Source organism: Helianthus annuus, chromosome 3 (assembly GCF_002127325.2).
Source record: "Helianthus annuus cultivar XRQ/B chromosome 3, HanXRQr2.0-SUNRISE, whole genome shotgun sequence".
Classification (NCBI taxonomy): domain Eukaryota; kingdom Viridiplantae; phylum Streptophyta; class Magnoliopsida; order Asterales; family Asteraceae; genus Helianthus; species Helianthus annuus.
The window spans coordinates 116,872,733-116,893,099 of NC_035435.2; the positions used below are offsets into that span (position 1 = coordinate 116,872,733).

A 20,367-nucleotide genomic window follows, 5' to 3' on the forward strand; every position below is an offset into this window, starting at 1 on the left:
ACTGATGAATTAATTGAAAAACTTGCAGATGCTCTTCCACACGAAACATGGGGAACTTTTCTTTTGATGCTAAAATCTAACAGAAAAGATTTCAGAGCTATGACCTTGGGAGATTTTATCAAACATTTAGAAGCTCAAGAGATGGAGTAGAGAAAGATCGCTAGGATGAAGAATTACGATGGAGAGCAGGATATCAGTTTATACTACAAGCATGGTGTTACTGATTCAACAAAGTTTTCTCCTAAGATCGAAACTGCTTACAGTGTTAAAGATTCTGTTGAAAAGAAGACATCTCAAGGATCAAACAACAGCACAAGATTTTCATATTTTGATCCTAACATCTCTGTAACAAAGAATGGTAGAAAGCTTCAGCGTAACATTGTGTTAAGCCTTGAAAATGATCAAGACTATACTGAAGATATTGCTAAAAATCAAATGTCTTTGTTAGGAATGATTTTAGAGTCTTATAGTTGTTTTGTTGTAGGAAAGATCGGAAATCCAATGCTTACGAAAGAGGATTACGATCAAATTGATGCTGAAGAAATGGAATTGATGGATATAAAATGGTGTATGGCGAGTGTGATGAGACGTGCTGAAAAGTTCAAACAAATTACCGGCCGTGATGATTTTCGTGATGCAAACGTTTCGACTTTAGGTTTTGACAAATCTAAAGTTACGTGTTTTCGTTGCAGGGAGAAGGGGCATTTCAAGAGGGAATGCAAAAACCGTGAAGCTACCGGAGCCCAGAATCCTTTCGGAAACAATGATTATCACAAGAAGGCCATTTATCATCAAATCACTCAACCAGCACAGCAGCATCAGGCACAAACAGCTCATGGAAGAGATGTGGTTGATAAAAAGGCATGTGTGGTTAGTCAGGGAAAATATGATAATTTTACCTGGGAAAAATATCTTCCCAAAGAAAGCAAAGTGTGTGTAGCTGAACAAAATGACGAGAAGTTGGCTGAAGGATTTACTTGGGATGATTTTTGTCCAGATCAAGACTTTGTGGCCAAAAATACTTCTCATGCTTTCTTTGCTAATGCTTATGATTTGAAATGTGCAGAAAGGTGCAGAAAAGTCATGGAAGCTGCAGAAGAGAGACGAAGAAAGCTCGAGGAGGAGGCTGAAGAGGAAGAGAGATTGAAGGAAGAAGCAAAAGCTGAGAAATTGAGAAGAGCTCGATTTTTAAATTCAAGCAAGACGGTCAAAGAGGTTCCTGAATTTGAGGTTAAAGTGGATGCTGAACCGATCATGGTCCAAGAAAAGTGTATGAACTGTGATTCGCTGATCAAGCAAAACAATGAATTGTTGCACAACATTCACAAGCTGAAAGAATCGTATGATACTATGAACAGAGAAATCAATAAATATACTGATTCTGATGGTGAACAAGCTGAAGCAATGAATACTTTGAAGATAGCTTATCTGAGACAGCTTGATACGGCAAACTATAACATAAAGAAATGTGCAGATCTCGAGCTTGAGTTGGCAACACAAAAGATAGAAACTGAGAAAGTTAAGAAATTATTAGACAGCTACTCATGTTCTACTTTTGTTGTTGACAGGATTTATCCAGTGGTGAAAAATTTGAAGACATTTGAAGAAGTGAAGATATTTGAAGAAGAAAAATCAGTGACAAAAGATGAAGAAAATTTGAAGACTTCTGGTAAGAAACCGAGTGTATCCTACAATAGATGTCCGCCCCCAGTCGAAAATGGATATTCACCTCGAAATCCAAATTCAGAAAGAGTCAATCAAGCAATCAATTTGAAATGGGAATCTGGGTCGTCGGATAACTTACCAGAAAGTATTGATGTCACATATACGTCATCAGACACTGATCATGAGTCAAAGTTGATAAAAAGTATGGTCGATCAGGTGTTAGACACAGATGACAATGAAGAATCAAAACCGAAGTCTAAACCCGAGTCAAAGTCTGGGTCCAGTGCGTCAAAGCAAACAGTCAAAAAGGACAAACGGGTTTATGATAAAGTGTTTTTACTTTCGAAATCTAATTTGAATGATGAATCGGTCAAAGTGGCATATACTTTGAAAGGTTCTGACAAATTATATTCAGATGAAAGCTTTCCAATAAGAAGTGTCAGACTTGAAATGATTCAAAAGGTTTTCAAAATTACAGAAATAAATATTTCTGAAATAAAAGATTTTTATCTTAATGGAAAACCTAAACAATACACTTCAAGAGATCAACAAAGAATCAACAAGAAAATGGGTTACAATTGTGGTTATAGTTTCCAAAAGAAACCAAACCATGATCGTAATTACAAAAAGAAAGGTCTTGGTTTTGCTCCACAGAAAAACTATAAAAATGAAAAAGTTTATAAACCAAAAACAATGTTTGTTGCAGGAAAAACTACAGAAGCTGAAAAAGAGAAATCATTCAGAAATCAGACAAATCAAGAATTCCTTGCTAAGAAGCAAGAGGGCATGAAGAAGAAAGAAGACCCGAAAAAGGTTGAAAAGAGATCTTGTTTTCAGTGTAAAGTTGTGGGTCATGTTGCGAAAGATTGTCCAAAGACATTTCGACCAAAACAAGAAGTCTCAAGAAAAATGAAAGAAAAAGTTGTTGAGAAGACTGAACTATCAACCCGGAAGTTCACAGGCTTTGAGAATTCAACTTATGAGAAAGGAGAATGTTCAAAGAGTGCTTCCAAAAGAATAGACAATGCCACAAATCAGAAATGGGTTGTAAAAGGTTCAGGTAACAAGTCGTGTGATGATTCTGATTCCATAAAATCAGAGGAGCCACGTGTTGAGAAAAAGATTGAAAAGAAAGTTCAGATAGTGGACGATGTGAATTTTCCGCCACTAAGTGCTAAAAATTACAAATCTAAAATCGGAAAAGTTGACATTTCAAATCAGTTTTATTCTGACAAGAAGAAAATTGATGTTGAAAAAACTTTCAATGGAAATGTAAAACGCATCTTTGGAAAAATGGTCAGTGGTAAGGCCCAAAGCATTCAGGATTTTTATGCTTCCAAAGGATGGGTTTACAGGTCAGTTGAAAGGAATGATGAAAACAATGCGGTTACACCCAAGGAAGGTCAGGCTTGGGTGGATATATTTTTCCAAGAATGAAAAACCCTGACTTGCTGGAGATCCCAAGATGGTATTGCGGATCATGAATCGGCATATTTCTAAATCTGTTTGTGAAGTTGCAGGATTTGCCGGAACTCCCAGGTTTCACTACAACAAAAATGGCTTTTTAGGACCTTTTTTGTGGGACGCTTGTAAAAGAGGGTCCTAAAAACTATTTAATAGGACTAGTGAACTTTTGGGGTCCTTTTATAATATACTCTACTAAATCGGTGTCCTAAAAAACTATTTAATAGGATGGATGATTTTTTGGGGTCCTATTATCATATAATTTAATAGGACACTTAAAATGTAGATCCTAATAAAGTACTTTATAAGACATTTAATTGTTGGTGTCTCATTATCTGGTACTGTATTAGAACACTTGGTCATCTGGGGTCCTATTATAATTTAACTTAATAGGACACATTGTAGTTAAGTCATAAATGTTAGTGTTATAGGACCCTTTCTAGTCGAAGTCATATTAGAACTTAACTTAATAGGACACTTGACACTTGGGTCTTATAACTTTAAACTTTATAGGACGCTTAACCATTGTGGTGTTATTATAATACACCGTAATAGGACACTTGATATTTGAGTCATAAAACATTAGTTTTATAGGACGCTTGTTCGCTAGAGTTTTATTATAATATAACTTAAAAATGTGTGACCAAAGGTTAAACTTATTACATCTTTTAAAATTCCCACCAAAATATTTTATCCTAAAACATAAACTTAACCCCAAAATATTCCATCCTAAAACTTCTCCAAAAAATAATTCATTCCAAAACTTAAATTTCCCCCTTAAAATATTTCCTCCAAAACTTAAATTTCCCCCAAAAATATCTCATTCAAAATTTCCCTCTCAAATAGTATTCTCGTTTAAAAAAATCACATTATTTAATATTAGAAAACAAAAAAAATGATTACATATTTAAAATTCAAAAATTAAATATTATAGATTGTAAACCATATTTGTTTTCTTCTAAATAATATCTTAATGTATGCATATTAGTTACATTTATATACGTTTGTAAGGTATGCATATTAGCATGGGTGTCGAATTTCTAGTACCGACTTGTTTTTGGTACCCATTTTTTTGGCGTTTTGAGTACTGGTACTTTCGATCGGTTTGTTACTTACCGAATTTACTTTCAAATAAAAGTACCATAAAGTATCGTACCAAACATTTTCGGTACCAGTACCTGTACCCATTTCGGTATCGGAATGTTCGCTACAGGTACCGAGTTCACCCCTAATCACAGATGTCTTAAAAGACCATATGGGTCTTATTGGATCATAATGACAAATAGGGATCATATATGTGTTAATGAACCATATTAGGATTTAATGGATTATAATGGACAATAGTAGATGATAGATGTCTTAATCGACCATATTGGGTCTTAATGGATCACAATGGACACCTGTAGATCAAAATATCTTAGTGGGCCATATTGGGTCTAAATGAATAACAATGGCCAGTAATAGATCATACATGTCTTAATGGACCAAATTGGACCTTAATAGATCACAATGGCCAATAATAGATCATAGATGTCTTAATCGACCATATTGGGCCTATACGGATCACAATGGACACTAGTAGAAACATGTCTTAATAGACTATATTGGGGCTAAATGGATCGCAATAGCCAATAGTAGATCATATACGTCTTAATGGACCGTATAAGGTCTCAATGGATCATAATAACCAATAGTATATCATATATGTGTTAATTGACCATATTGGGCCCGGATGAATCACACGGACACTAGTAGATTAAACATGTATTAATGAAACATATTGAGCCTTAATGGATCACAATGGTCAATAATAGTTCATATATGTTTTAATGGACTATATTGAGCCTTAATGGATCACAATGGCCGATAGTAGATCATATATGTCTTAATGAACCGTATTGGGCCTTAATGGATCACAACGCAACTGCAGGAACGCACCGACAACGAAACAGAAGCATCAGACACACGTATTAACTTAAAAGACAAAATATTATGACATATTAGCTTTGTTTTCCATTTTATTATCCGTAGTTGAAAACGGATCGCAAAACGGAGTCAATTTACGCATTTTTAACAACCGACAAGAAATACGCGCCCAATATCGATTTCCAATGTAGTTTTGGAGTGTTTTCGACTTAATCTATTATTTTGCGACATATTACGACATTCGGGTTCAAAAATGGGCCTCGTGAGCGTATTGGGCCGTTAAAAAAACGCTGACGGGCCCTGGGCCCAACCCATTAAACAAAACATATAGATAAAGCATATTATAACCTCAAAACCCTAACATCCTCATTCTTTCTTCAGCTGCACCCCATCACGAGTTCTCTGCCTTCCCTCACTCAACTCCGGTCACCGGAGTTAACCTCCGGCCGGTATCACCGGTGCTCTCCGTTCTCCGACAAGCACCCCCCACGCCACAACCCCCTACACCGCCCACACAGCACCCCCTGCTCTTGATTATGCGGCCAACCACCACCCTCGGGTGGTGGCTCACGGTGGCGTACGGCGCGACAAATAGATCAGAAAGGAGAGAGAGACCGCTGACTTTCCGTTGCTGGTTTTCAAACCGACGAAAAACACCTCTCTCTCTATCGTTCCTTATTTTCCGGCGACTACAACGGTGACGATGATGGTGATGCTGTACAGATGAGGATGACGATGTTGATTGTGGGTGAAAGGTGACAGTGATAGTGGGTGACCGGTGACCCATGTCCGACGGCGGTGACAGTAGCCGCCGGAGTTCCGGTAAAGTTCCAACTTCTCATTTTTTTTCTTTCTTCGAATGCTTTGTAGGTGGCAGTGGGCGGAAATTAAAGACAATGATGGTGGTTGAGCGTTGTGTTGGGTGGCGGAAATTAAAGACAATGAAGATGGTATTCACGGTCAAAATGTTTGGGTTCAAGTGTGATCTTTGGTTTCAGTTTCATTTGGATTGGAGTCAGTTTTAAACTCATCGGTTCAAGTGTGATCTTTGGTTTCAGTTTCAGTCACGGGTCGAGATGCCGGTTCGGGTCAGCGGGTCAGACCCCGGTCAACGTCAGGGCAAACCGAGTCGACTCAGTCAACACCAGAGTCAACTCGGGTCAACAGATGGTCAACGCATTCAAAACTTAGTCAAATGAAGATCCGGTAACATTTGAACGACACGAAATTTATATTAGATTTTAAAGATTTTAGATTTATTCGCGACCGAGCTCGAACCAACTCGTTTACAATTTAGTTACTTTTGATACGTTTGACAAAAAATTCTGCATATAGTGTTATATTGTTGAATCTTGAAAAATATATCGACACTCGATTGTCGGGATCGTCCAAAAACAGAGGAAACTCTATCCGCTTTTCGTTAAAAATCCAAAATACAAAACGTAATTCTATTGTTTAAACGACACTTATTGAAATTCGAGCTTTTCTTATAGCATAAATAATAAGACGTATTTATTTTTACGATACTATAAGTTAACCAAAACCGATATTTAATCTAAAATAGATATAATTATTCATATTTGTTTCAAACGCCCAAACCTCGGAAACTTTAACAACAAAACTATAATTAGTTATATTTCGTTTAAACGTCGTTATTCGTATAATATTTTTTTTTAAAATAAATATAATTATTTATATTTATTTCAAATGTCGTTTATGTTTACAAATATAATTGTTTTATATTTATTTCAAATGACGAAATCCGGAATTTATATATTCCAAACATTTAGTATACGGTAATCCGAGCGTCTTTATAACATAAATATAATAGTCTATATTTATTTCAACTATCGCGAATTCAAATGTTTATTTCATACGTCAACTTTAAACGCTTTTGGATAACTAGATATAGTCGTTATAGTCACATTTCAAGTGTCACTATATAGGTGCATCCATCGCACGGCCCTATCCTTTCATCTCGGTATGTATTTTTAAACTTGTGAGACAAATAATTTTAATATCATGGAACTTAATGCTTATACATGGATGGTTTATTTGTAGGTAGTCCATGAGGATTGAGGACGCATGATGACTCAAGATTTTATGCTTCTTATTTCTTTAATTACTTTTAATTTTTTTGTTAAATGTTAAGACTTTATGATAGATAATGTTATAACTTATTTATGGTTAGTGTTTTTGTTATGAACATGCTTATTTGAAATATAATGAAGTTTTATTTATTTTATTAGTTGATGTTATACGATAACTATTTAGGATGTTATATGTGATGGTCTGTTTATAAAACTGGTTTTATAATCTTATTTGAGATATTAGGACCATTTTCTTGATATTAAAGTAGATATAACGTCATAAGTGTCCTATAAATTAATTTTTAAGGATGCTTGTATGTGTATCAAAAGATTAAAAGTAGCTAATCACATATTAGAACATTGTAAAAGTGTCCTAATATGTTCTTTTTAAGACGCTATTTAAGTTGTCTATAGACATATTATGCGACCATAAAATTGGATCCATAATCTTATTTGTTATATTAGGACCCTTTTCTTGGTACTAAATTAGTCATAATGTTACATTATAAGGGTCCTATCAATTAATTTCTAAGGATGCCTGTAAGTGTTTCAAAAGATTAAAAGTGTGTAAGTATATGTTAGAACATCGTAAAGTGTCCCAATATGTTTTTATTAGGACACTATTTTGGTTGTTCAAAGACATATTACGCGACCATAAAATTGGTTTCATAATCTTATTTGAGATGTTAGGACGCTTCTTTACTTCCGGGACTTATTACGACCCCTTTACATGAAACGCTTTTACCGTTGGTCCTATTAAATGAAAGGTCCTATAAAATAGCATTTTAGGACGCTTTTGCGCGTACTAAAAACCCAGTTTTCTTGTAGTGTTTATAAGCGAGGAGTAGGAATCGGCACCTTGAGAATTCAACCTAAAGATGGTAATTGGTTGAAAAACAGGTTTGAAGAGCTAAATTGCTAAACCTACAAGTGGTTGTATAGTAGTGAATGGTATAGATCTTACAAGTGGTTAAATCAAGGTCATTAAATTGAACTTGATTTAATTATCATTCAAGAATTGGTAAACAATGTGATGATTTTACCCCATTTTACAAAAGGTAAAAACAACTAAACTTATTTTCCGGAAAAACCATTCTGATTAAAACAAACTTGAGTGTTTTGAAATCATTATGGGAAAATAGTTTGTTGTAAGGGGGAGTTCTGATTGTTAAAGCCAAACGGATTGAGAATTGAAGTGTTTCGATATCAGTTGTTATGTTTTGTATAGTTTGTTTTCAATTTTCATTAGATGTATTTGAATTTTAGGGGGAGTAAGAATTTTTTAGAGAAAATCCAAAAACATCAGAAAATTTGAAAAAGACAAAAACATGATAAAATTGAAAAATGAGTTTTGTTGCGTAAAAGAGGAAATGATAGTACGTCAGTGAACTATCACAGCACACTAAAGAAATGTAAAGTTTAAATGTGATAAACAATCTTACTGTGGATGTGTCAGTAGATTTTCACACATTTAGTAAATTGAAACGAGATATAAACCTAAATCAAACTTACTTGATTCGTGGGTAACTATTCTTGGATATATGTGTAACCCCCGAAATCTTGTTTGAAAGGTCCCGTATTCTGAGATACTAGGTCTTTATGCTCAGTGATATCTGGGGTATTATTCCGGGACTTCTGCTGTATGGAAATACTGACCTAGTCCCCGAATAATACTTTCTGCAAAAAGCTTTGAAATATAAGCGCCGCCCTCAGCAAACTGATTAAACAATAAAATTGGTAATCTTTGCTGTTGTAACAAAAGATCCTCTAAAGGGGACCCACCAAAAGTCGAAGCCGTCATCTCTCTGCGTATACGGAAGTATCGACCTGAGCTCTCACGGCCCTCGCACATTACCCCTTTACAGATATCATCTGTGGTATACTCACCTGTAAGACTGAATATTTGGGATCTGGATACGGGAGTATATTCAAGTGGAGTGATACACAATTAAGTTTAAGTCTTTAAAACATTAATATCGTATCTCGAATCGATTGAAATTTGTGTTGAAAATTTAAGTGGACAAACAAACTGACAATCTAGGTAAATTGTTTAGAACTTATCATGTAATCAAGCTTAACGGTGTTTGTGATATGCTTCAAAACTGATATGATCCTCTTGCACAAACTCACAAAAATATTGTTTGTAAATATTTCATTTCTGCATTTACTCTTATTCAAAAATCCAAAAAGATTTTTGGTGTGTTTTAGCATATATTTTGAAAAATCAAAAAGATTTTCGACAACTGGTGTTGAGATGCTGATTTTCGAAATTCAAAGTGCTAAACTTGAAGAACTGGGTTGGGAAGAGTTTGTGTAGATGACAAAGTTGTTTTGATAAGAACAAGTAATATTCTTGAATGCAAAATCATTATTGTATTTGTTCAACATAGTTTCTAAATTGTTGAAAAGTTTAATCTTTGTAGAAACTTATGTTTGGGTAGAGATTGTGCAGGAATTGAGACAGGTATTGATCCTGAGAGAGAATGGAGCCAGATTACAATCTTGAACCTAATGGAACAATCTCAGAACCAGTGAAAGTTTGAATTCCAGACTACGATCCCAGCTGTGTGAGAGGGGGAGTCTGAAGACACCGAGTCAACATTCAAGAGAGAAGAGTTTGTTGATGATGGAGATAGAGAACGAGGATTCTTGAAATGACAGATATTTCAGAGGCAGATTGTCGACTGATGAAGATTGTAGACAGACATGTGCGAATGCAGACTGGAATGATCTTTGAAGACATTGATGAAAACTCCGTCAACATCCGAGGGGGAGTTTGTTAGTGCACCTACGTCTGCTGACTACGTCTTTCATCAAGTCATGAAGATTGAGAAGATCGGAAATGACACGGAATCCTAGATCTAGATGTTTTGTATAGGATCGCTTATTGTTCTTGTTCTAGGGTCGCTTTTGTGTCAAGTATAGTGAGGATCGCTTATTAGGACATGTTAGGATCGCTTATACGACACAAGGCTGGATCGCTTTTATGTACATGTCGTATAAGCGGTCCAGAAACTCTATATATAGGTGTGTTGAGCGATCCAACAGATAGAGATAGAGGTGTATTGTTCCGGTACTCTGCCGAAGTGCTGTCTGATCGTGTAAACTTGCAAGAAATCAATACAACAGCAATATTAAAGTAAATACAGCTTGTATAGCACCGAATTATTAGTTTCCGCCTCTTAATTCGGATACGAACTTCTCTGAACGACTCGTGAGGTCAGAAAACGATCCTACAGTAAATTTTTTAACGTAAAACGTAAATGTTTTAACGTAAAAGTTAAAACCGTAAACTTTTTAACGTAAAACGTAAAAACTATAACGTAAGACGTAAAAAGTTTAACGTATGACGTAAAACGTAAAAAGTTTAACATAAAAGTTTACGGTTTTCGGTGCGTTCGTTTTTGCATAAAAAGGTTTGTGTAAAAAAAAATTAAACCGTAAACTTTTTAATGTAAAACGTAAAAAGTTATACGTAAAACGTAAAAATTTTAACGTAAAACGTAAAAAGTTTAAAAAGTTTAACGTAAAAACTATAAAAAATGGTGCGTTAAAAAAACGTGTAAAAAATGGCGCGTTAAAAAAACAACGCTTGAAAACGTAAAAAACCCGACGCGTAAAATGTAAAACCCGGTGCGTAAAACGTAAAAAACCGCGCGTAAAACGTAAAAAACCGGCGCGCAAAAAACCGGCGTAAAACGTAAAAAACCGGCGCGCAAAAACCGGCGTTAAAAAACAGCGCGTAAAAAATGGCGCTTTAAAAAAACGACGCGTAAAAAACGGCGTTAAAAAAACGACGTTAAAAACCGGCGCGTAAAAAACGGCGTTAAAAAAACAGCGCGTAAAAAACGGCGTGTTAAAAAACGACGCTTGAAAAAACCCGACGTAAAAACGGCGCGTCAAAAAACGTGAAACGTAAAAAGTATAACGTAAAACTGAAATTGTAAAAACTATAAAAATCTTTCAAAAAATCTGAATTTAAAAATGTTTTTAATAAAAAAATTATGTTTAAAAATAAAAAGTAATATACTAATACAAAAAACTAATAAAAAACAATAAAGACAAAAAGACAAAATAGAGTTATTTTACTAAATTACCCTTTTGAATTATAATATTAAAGACATAATAAGACAAAAAGCATTTAATATTATTTTTAGTTACTTTTAATCTCATCCACTGATCTTGAAGATCTAATGGCTAGAAAGTGGTTCTCTCGGTTCTTACAACTAGAGGTGGTTTTCATTTTAGCGGTCCCCTGTATATATGTGTGTGTATATATATATATATATATATATATATATATATATATATATATATATATATATATATATATATATATATATATATATATATATATAAACCTATAGAGACGACATGTCGTCTCTAAAATGTTTGACAATTAAAAAAATCATTTAGGGGGCAAAATTTCCTACCATTCCATAAAACTTTGAAAAAACAATATAACAAATAGAGAGGACATGTCGTCCCTATATGGAAAAATAATTTTCTTTTGTTTTTTGTTCTTTAATAAATAGTTAAACATAAAAAATATTCACGTGTAGAGACTACTTGTCGTATCTATATACCAAATTAACCTATAGAGACGGCATGTCGTCTCTATAGGTAAAAAAATTTTGTTTTGTTTTTTATTCTTTATTAATAAATAATTAAATACAAAAAAATTATTCAATGTAGAGACGACATGTGGTCCTTATAAGTCAAATTATTCATATTTTTTAGCAAAAAAATTAAATAAATAAATGTTCAAGAAGTCATCAAAGAATGAACGGAGTTCTAGAAGATGACAACAGTGGTCCCAAGTTAGTTGATGAATTCTACCAAGTTGAAGCGATCAGAAAGAAAAGATGTTACAAGGTCTATTATTGTTTCTTCTTCAATTCATGTGTTTGCTAATTATTATTCATTTTAATCATCAGTTGGTTTCAATCTCTTGATCTTACTTGGTTATTTTTTGTGTATCTCACGATCTTTGCTTGTGGAAAAAAAGGGAAAAGTGCGGTCCTTGGTGAAATGGTAAGTGCTCTAATTCAATTCTTTAGGGATTTATAAACAATTAATTGGTAATTATAACTAGCAAAATTAATTGTGTCATGTTTCTGGATCATTGTAATCTGAGAACTAGTTCAAATAGAAATTGATTGATCTTATCAACATGAAATAATTGAGCTAAGATGTTTAGATTTGAGTAGTGAAGATTGGGATTGTCTACTGAATCAACTCTAGTTAATGTGATATATTGAGGGTTTTTGATTCCGAATTCATGACTCGATTGCTATGTTAATTTGAAATCCTTTCATGTTAATGATGTATTTATAACGAATTGGGATATTTGATTTGTTAGTAATTGGATCTTATATGCTTAGGTTTGGATGGCCTCAGAAAACCAACACTTGGGATCCGGTGGAGAATCTCTTAAGTTGTTCAGATCTCATTGACAAATTCGAAGAAAGGTTTTTATTTTCTTTCTTATCTTTTATGTTTGTTTTTTCTTCTTTCCGGTCAGGGGCTGGTTAATTTTAGGCGTCACTCAAGTTAGCACATGTTATGATTTAAGCATACAATTCCTAATGCTGAAATTATAGGAAATTTCTAATTATTTCACACTCCACCATGTTTCAAAAGGTCTTATAATGGTCACATATGTATGGCCGTTAACATCCAAAAGCTCGAAACTTTGAGAGCAGACTGTATCTCCTAGTGATGTACTCGAAAAGACACCGATTGAAACCCTATAGTTCAATATAATCAGTTCCGGTCTAAAATTAAACAACGCTTGGAACATTTTATCTATATAAATATTTCATTACAGGTTTAGGATGGGTTGCAAGTTGAATTGAAGGCGATCATCGACACACTTTATGTTTATTCGTATATGTTATGTCTAAACTTTTAAGGTCCCCGACCGCATTGCGGTGGGGGCTTCCATCTGGTTAAAGTATATTAACGACTTTTTTGTACTCATGGTAGGCGAATGTAGAAAAGCAAATGAAGATGGCTGGTGTTGTTCGAACCGATGGGAAGGTTAGTGTTAGAAGGTTAATTTTGTGTATATATTTCTTCTCCTCAAATTATTCAACCATCAAATATCTTTTTTGTTGGTTTTCACTGTGCAAAATGGGTGAAAGTATGTAGCAAAGGAAAAGAAAATAACTGAAATGAAAACAGAGAATCGACAAAGCATTATGAGGTTAATACTGCACCTTTTTTTCATAGTATTTGACTACTAGCAAAAGGGTGCTAGTTGTTATTTTATTTTATTATATTCTCATTATCTTATAGCAAATGAGTTTTCCCTTAGTAATTCGACTATGCTAATATTGGAATATATGAATGCAACTCAGGATGATAAATGCAGGAAGCGGCTTCTAGAACACTCCATAAAGATTTGCAGATCCCGCATATATCAAAGGGGAGTCTGTAAGTGCACCAAAGTTTGATAAATGTCGGATACTGCTCAAGTTTCAACATTGAAGGACTGATCTTGTAATTATGTGAAAGTGTCACAAGTTTGGACAAGGGTTCTTATACATATGAGAACTTGTGGGTTTAGAATGTCACTACTTTTAATCTTTTATATGGTGAGTACTTGTGGTTCTCTAAATGGTGCGAACTTGTATTGTCTAGTTAGTGGTGAGTACTTGTGGTTCACTTAAATGGTGCGAACTTGAATTGTCTAGTTGGCGGTGAGTACTTATTTGTTAAGTACTGAGGTTTTATTGTAAGGTCTATGATGTCCGGACATATGATTGTATATAAGCTTTGTGATGTATGCAATCATTAGACATTCAATGAAACAATGAAATTTTGGAGAAAACTTCTTGTGCAAACAAACCCTAGCTTTTTGTTCTTTAATCAATCTATGTGATTGTTGAGTGTGAATACTCTGTGTATTCACAATTCTCTCATCTTCTACACCTTCTGTACGAGCTCTACGTTGTGGTACGAGGCACGCGGTGGTTTTTGCACATCGTGTGTGTGTTCGATCGGTCCGGTTCGTGTGTTTATTGAAGGAAGACGACCTTACAAGTGGTATCAGAGCAAGCTCTATATACAGAGTGCTTTTACCGCTATGGACTTCGTGTTGGAGGTTAGATTTCATTCGATTTTGTTCATTCTAGTGGGTTTTCAACTTTCTAGGGTTTTTCTCATACTTTTCTCATATTTTTCGTGGATTCTTCATGTGTTTCTTGATTTTTCATCATGGATGGTGATTAGGGTTTAGTTGTGAGTGTTTGTGCTTGATTTGATTGTTGAGATTTTGTTCATATTGTGTCAGATCTAAAGTTTTTTTTTCAAATTCTCTAGTTTCTGATTCTCTATAGTTATTGATGATCTTGTGTGTAGTCACACTTGAGAAATAAATTCGGAGTCGGTACTTGTGGTTTTCACTTGTCAGCACTTGTGAAAATCATAAGTTATTTGTGCACACTTGTGATAAAGGTCTCTGCGCATTTGTGATTTTATAAACATTCATCCGCACTTGTTTCTTAGGCCTGTGCTGATGTGTGTAAAATGCAACATATAAATTACATCAATTGTGGCATAAAACTAACCCTTTCTAAGTGCTAATGTTGGAAAAAGTGTGCTTTTGTCTTCCTTTTGTATTTTCAGGACTAAATGAGCTCAAATGAACAAAAGAAGCAAAAAGGCCGCTAAATCTAACATAAATACAAGAAAAGGGAGAAACGTGGCATGCCCGACCCCTCGACAGCATCCTCCCAAGCAAAAACAAGAGAACAGAAGGCTGAACACACCCCGTGGTCAATGAACACGGGGGCGTGCCCAAGTGTCTACAGAAAAGACAAAGTTGTAGAAGCTTCTATCACCCACCACGGGGGCGTGCCCAACAGACACGGGGTCGTGGTCAACTATACGATTCGCAGAATCTAGGCAAATCTTGATAGTACAGATACGCTTCTGCATACGGGGTCGTGCCCAGCGGACACGGGGGCGTGGTCAACTAATGCAGACAAACTGCATTTAATGAAGAAAGAGAAGATGGGTGGACACGGGGCCATGCCCAATGGACACGGGGCCATGCCCAATGGACACGGGGCCATGTCCGGGCTTCTATGCAGGCTATAAATAGGGGCGCTTGGCTCACTTGCAAATCATCCCTTGGCAAACCACCTCTCTTACACTTCACCCACCCACCACCACCATCACAACCCACATCCACCACCATCATCCATCATCCATCATAGAGTGTGTGTAGTAGTCTCGGGATCCAAGATTGATCGTAAGAGTTCTTGACAATCAAAGGCCATGTTTGCCTAAGTCTCTTACATCACTTGGTGAAGACAAGCATTTAGTATAATACTTTTTGTTTTTAATCTTTTCGCACTTTTTATTTGGTTATGTATTAATGACTTTAATAACTAGTTTCTTATGTTGAAGGTGAGTCTTCCTTATCATTTGTCTGTGGTGTCTTGGCGTTATTTTACTGTCTATATAAAATAAAAGATTTACACCATTCATATCTCCATGGTCTATATGGAGATATGTTGGCTACCTGGTCGGGGGTTAAGGGAATGGTTTGGTAAGAGTCTTGCCTTGTTCAGTGTATAGATCGTGCAAGGACCTGGGTCAAGCTTAGTAGGACCTCCTTCAATACCCACTGGTATTGGATGGCGGGGGTTCGAATTTCTTGATCCCCTCATATGTAAGCTACTATTAAAGCATTAACCCGGCTACTTAGGATTGTATCCCTGCTGACTCAAACTACTTAGCCGAGGGTAACGTGACCTTCAAAAGAGGGGCCTACCACATTACGCGTTAATAACTTAATTAATTATCTTTCAATAATCCAACCCTTTAGGATTGTATCCTTGCTGACTCAAACTACTGGGTTGAGGGTTGTTGGATCGTCGTGTGACCCTAACGAGTCAATCTGAAGAGTTCAACATCAAAATCAAAGGCGGAATCAATGAAATTGACGAAACACAGCTTGTTTTCCTCTAATTATCTTCTTATTAACTGATTCTGAGCTTTTACAGATTCAAATGAGAAACAGACAGCACCTCGGCTCTTAATCACACACACTAATTCCGTTTCAAATGAACATCAAGATCAGGTATTTATAGGCGTATAATTCCGCTTGAAACCAACTCAACCGGAATTACTTTTTCATGCGGAATTACTTAATTCCGTGCGGAATTAGTAATCTCGCTTAAACTTTCTAATTCCGTTTGAAATATCATCAAGCACCTTTTAAGCGGAATTACCTTTAATCATGTTTTCTTGATTTCCGTGCCCTGATCTATCTAATACAATACAAGACTCAATAAAGACGAAGTTAACAGACATCAGTGCATCAACAGACTCCCCCTTGGATGTTGACGAAGTCTTTAGCATCCAGTCTTCAGTCTTTAGTCTTGATCTATGGCTCTCTGTCCTAAATTGTCTTTGACATTTGAAAGCATCCTTCAATCTTTTATCTTCAAACTCCCCTTTGAATGTTGATCCAGAATCTAGACTCCCCCTTTCGCAGACTCCCCCTGTCGATCAGTTGGGACTTGAATTCTGGTTCAATCTTGACATTCTCTTTGCCATGGGGATCTTTAAAACCATTTCCTGTTTCTCAAAAATATAACATTACAAACTATTCATACTAAAATTTTATTGTTGTTCATCAGTTTTAGAAATCCACTAAAGTATTCAGGTCCAAAATAATGACCCTGATTACTCAATTAATCTACCAAGTCCAACTTAATGACCTTGGTTGATACAAGACAAAACAAAACTGATTTTTGTTTAAATTTTTAAACATTTTCAAAAAAAATTCACAAGTTTCAACTTAATGAACTTGCTTCAACTTTGAGATTTCACAATCTTAATAAAGTAAGCTCATGACTCATCTTTCAGCTCAGAATCTTCCTGCATCTGCTTCAACTTTCGAATCTGAAGATCAGCTTTCCACTTTGCTTTGTCGGAAAATAAAGCAGAAATGAAAAATCTTTTTTGGATTTTTTTAATAAAGATTCTAAACTAGAAATGAATTGTCGAAATGAAATACGATGAAAGTAAACTATTTACAAACATATTTTTGGTGAGCGTGTTAGGGAATCATATCAGCTATCAGACAAGTTACTAGCACCGTTAAGCTCAATAACATACTCAGAATTAACCAATTCACCTAGATTGTCGATATGCTGATCCTCTTAAATTTTCATACAAACTTCAATCTATTCAGGATACGGTTTAGATGTATTAAAGACTTAAACTCATATGTGTGTCCCACCTCTTGAATATATTCCCGTATCCAAATCCCAATACTCAGTCTTACAGGTGAGTATACCTAGATGATATCTGTTAAAGGGTTAAATGTGAAACCGTGAGAGCTCAGGTCAGAACTTCCGTTCAGCAGAGAGATGACGGTTCGACTTTAGGTGTGTTCCCTTTAGAGAATCTTTTCTTCAACAGCACATGATTAGCTTTTTGCAATGTTTCATCATTTTTGTACTGAGGGTGATGCTATATTTCAAGCAAGTGAAAAATATTATACGGAGACTAGGCCATTGCTTCCGTAAAATCAGAAGTCTCGGTATAATATCCCAGATATCACTAAGCATAAAGACCTAGTATCTCAGAAAAAGGAATCTTTCAAACAAGATTTCAGGGGTTACCTATATATTCAAGATTTGTTCCACACAAAATAAGCAAGTTTGAATTTTAGGTTTATATCCCGAACAGACCTACTAATTGTATAAAAACCTATCGACATATCATCAGCAAGACTGTTTAATGCCTTTTAAACTTTACATTTTGTGACAACTGTGATATATAATCATCGTATTATGTAAAACAATGTCCGTTATCAATAAAACAATATGCTTTGGTGTTATTATGTGTTTTTTTGGTGTTACTATATGTGCAATTGTGTTTATTAATTTTACAATTTGATTCGATACCAATTTCAAGCTTTAAATTACTTTCTGGAAGGTTATACGCAAACGGGTGCTTAAACGCAATCAGTTTAAAGCAACATACACTCCGGAACTGTGACGTAAGCCAAACATACCCTAAATATCCCTTACATAACTTAGAAATAAGTTTCGAAGGATTCGGTATGGCGAAAACATGTTTATTTGAACTAAAGAACTAATTACGACAAAACTGCGAAACGAACGTTGGTGACCGCCCGGATAATATTTAAATCCCACAAATATTCTATTATGATTAAAATCTTATTTTAATCAGGTTCGTGTTGAAAAATAAATTAAAACGCTTAAAAACGTTATTTTTCAAGTTTAAGCGCGTACCGTGTGTTCCTACGCGACACAGTGCTTATACTGCAAAACACAGGCAACGCAGCAAACCTAGGAATATGTCAGGAATATGCTAGGAATATACCAGGAATATGCCAGGAATATGCCAGGAATATGCTAGCAATATACCAGGAATATGCCAGGAATATGCCAGGAATATGCTAGGAATATACCAGGAATATGCCAGGAATATACCAGGAATATGCCAGGAATATGCTAGGAATATACCAGGAATATGCCAGGAATATACCAGGAATATGCCAGGAATATGCTAGGAATATACCAGGAATATGCCAGGAATATGCTAGGAATATGCCAGGAATATGCTAGTTATATGCTAGGAATATGCTAGGAATATGCTATATGGAAGGTCTATAAATACCACCATACCATAACTCCATCATTCCACACTCAACACTACACTCGATCTCTCCCTCTCTCTATCTTAATCTTCTTCATATCTTCAAGTCTTGTTCTTGAAGATTCAACATCCTTTCTAGTAAACTTCAAGATAGTGTGAAGATCTAAGGTTGTTCCCAAGGTGTTGTCAAGTGAATACAAGCTTCTTATCATCCCATAACTTACTTGAATCTTGAAGGTATAACACTTATATTTAAATCATACCTTTGGTTCATAGTTGTTCTTGATGATTTGAAGTTTCTCTTGAATCTTGGGATTTTCACTAAACTTGAAATCTAAAAGAAATGGGTCATGAAACAAATAAAAAAAATGATGGTGTGTATACATATGTATATAACCGTACATATATATGTGTGTATATGAGTTTGAGTTTTGAGCTTTATTTTGATAAAGTACTTGTTTAAGTGTTTCATGTTCTGGAATGATGGAAAAAAAAATGCAAGTATTTGGTGATTTATGTATGATATGTTAAATTTAAATTACTTCAGCAAATAAACCTAAAAACAACACGTATTTGATGCATTTAGATCAACATAAAATGTTGATGCTATGTTAGTATGCTTTAGGCAGTTGTACATGAAGATACATTTCGATTTAAAGCTCAAGAAATGGTAAAAAGGGGTTGTATGGCAAAAATGTTTTAGATCAGGTTATAAACACTAAAAATGACATTATTTAGTGTATTATAATGGCATGAAACTTTGACATAAGTTTGATAGCTTTGCGTGTTGTACATATAGCTTAAAAAGTGGTAAAATATGTGAAATTTACATGATTTATGTGCTTTACTTAAGACCTGCACTATCATGAGTATAACCATTATTTTATTCAATAAATAACATGGGTTATGTTAAAATTTCAAGTCGTTTCGATTTGGGATGGTTCGGGTAATGTTTGATGCAAAACTATGCGGTAAAACGGTTAAAAATCGCCTTTTCGGAGGACTTTTACAAAACTTTTTTAGATCAGTAACCAAACTGATATTTTTGGTATAAAAACAAGTATTTTAACTTATATTAAGTTTACTTAGTGTTCGGTTAGTCATACGTGACTTCCGACGCTCAAAAATGTTACCGAAACGCTAAAATAAGTGTTTTTCGACATAACTATAATGGGTTGGTCATGAGTAAATTTTATGTGTTACAATGTGCTATGTGTTTTATAATATGTGTATGATGACATGATAATACTTGACAAGATTATTTGTTTTACGCTTGAGTACATATACGCGAATATACCAAAATAATCAAAAATAATAACTTTTTGGGGAATCTCAAAGTTATGTGAAAATTCTAAGTATCAGAGAAACTTCATCATTTTTTATGAATTTTGTTTATTAAATCATTCTTATTTAACTTAGGACAAATAAATAATTTGAGGGATTGTGTTAGCATATAAAAACGCACCCAAAGGTGAGTACATAGTTCCCCTATTTTACTGTTTTCAATTGTTTTGGGGTGATTCATATGTATCAAAACGATTTCGATGTTTTAACGATGGTTTCACAACGAGTA

The 20,367-nt window shown here is 34.8% G+C and overlaps 1 long non-coding RNA gene across 2 annotated transcripts; it reads left to right on the top strand.

The window, feature by feature from the left end:
- The first annotated feature begins 11,932 nt into the window (after window positions 1–11,932).
- Window positions 11,933–13,975, top strand: LOC118490622. Of its 2 annotated transcripts, XR_004889586.1 has the most exons (5): window positions 11,933–12,020; window positions 12,154–12,179; window positions 12,530–12,616; window positions 13,134–13,353; window positions 13,508–13,975. It is a non-coding gene; the product is annotated as an uncharacterized LOC118490622 (long non-coding RNA). The 2 variants fall into 2 exon arrangements; XR_004889585.1 differs by lacking the exon at window positions 11,933–12,020 and having other exon boundaries at window positions 12,033–12,179.
- The last annotated feature ends 6,392 nt before the right edge of the window (window positions 13,976–20,367 follow it).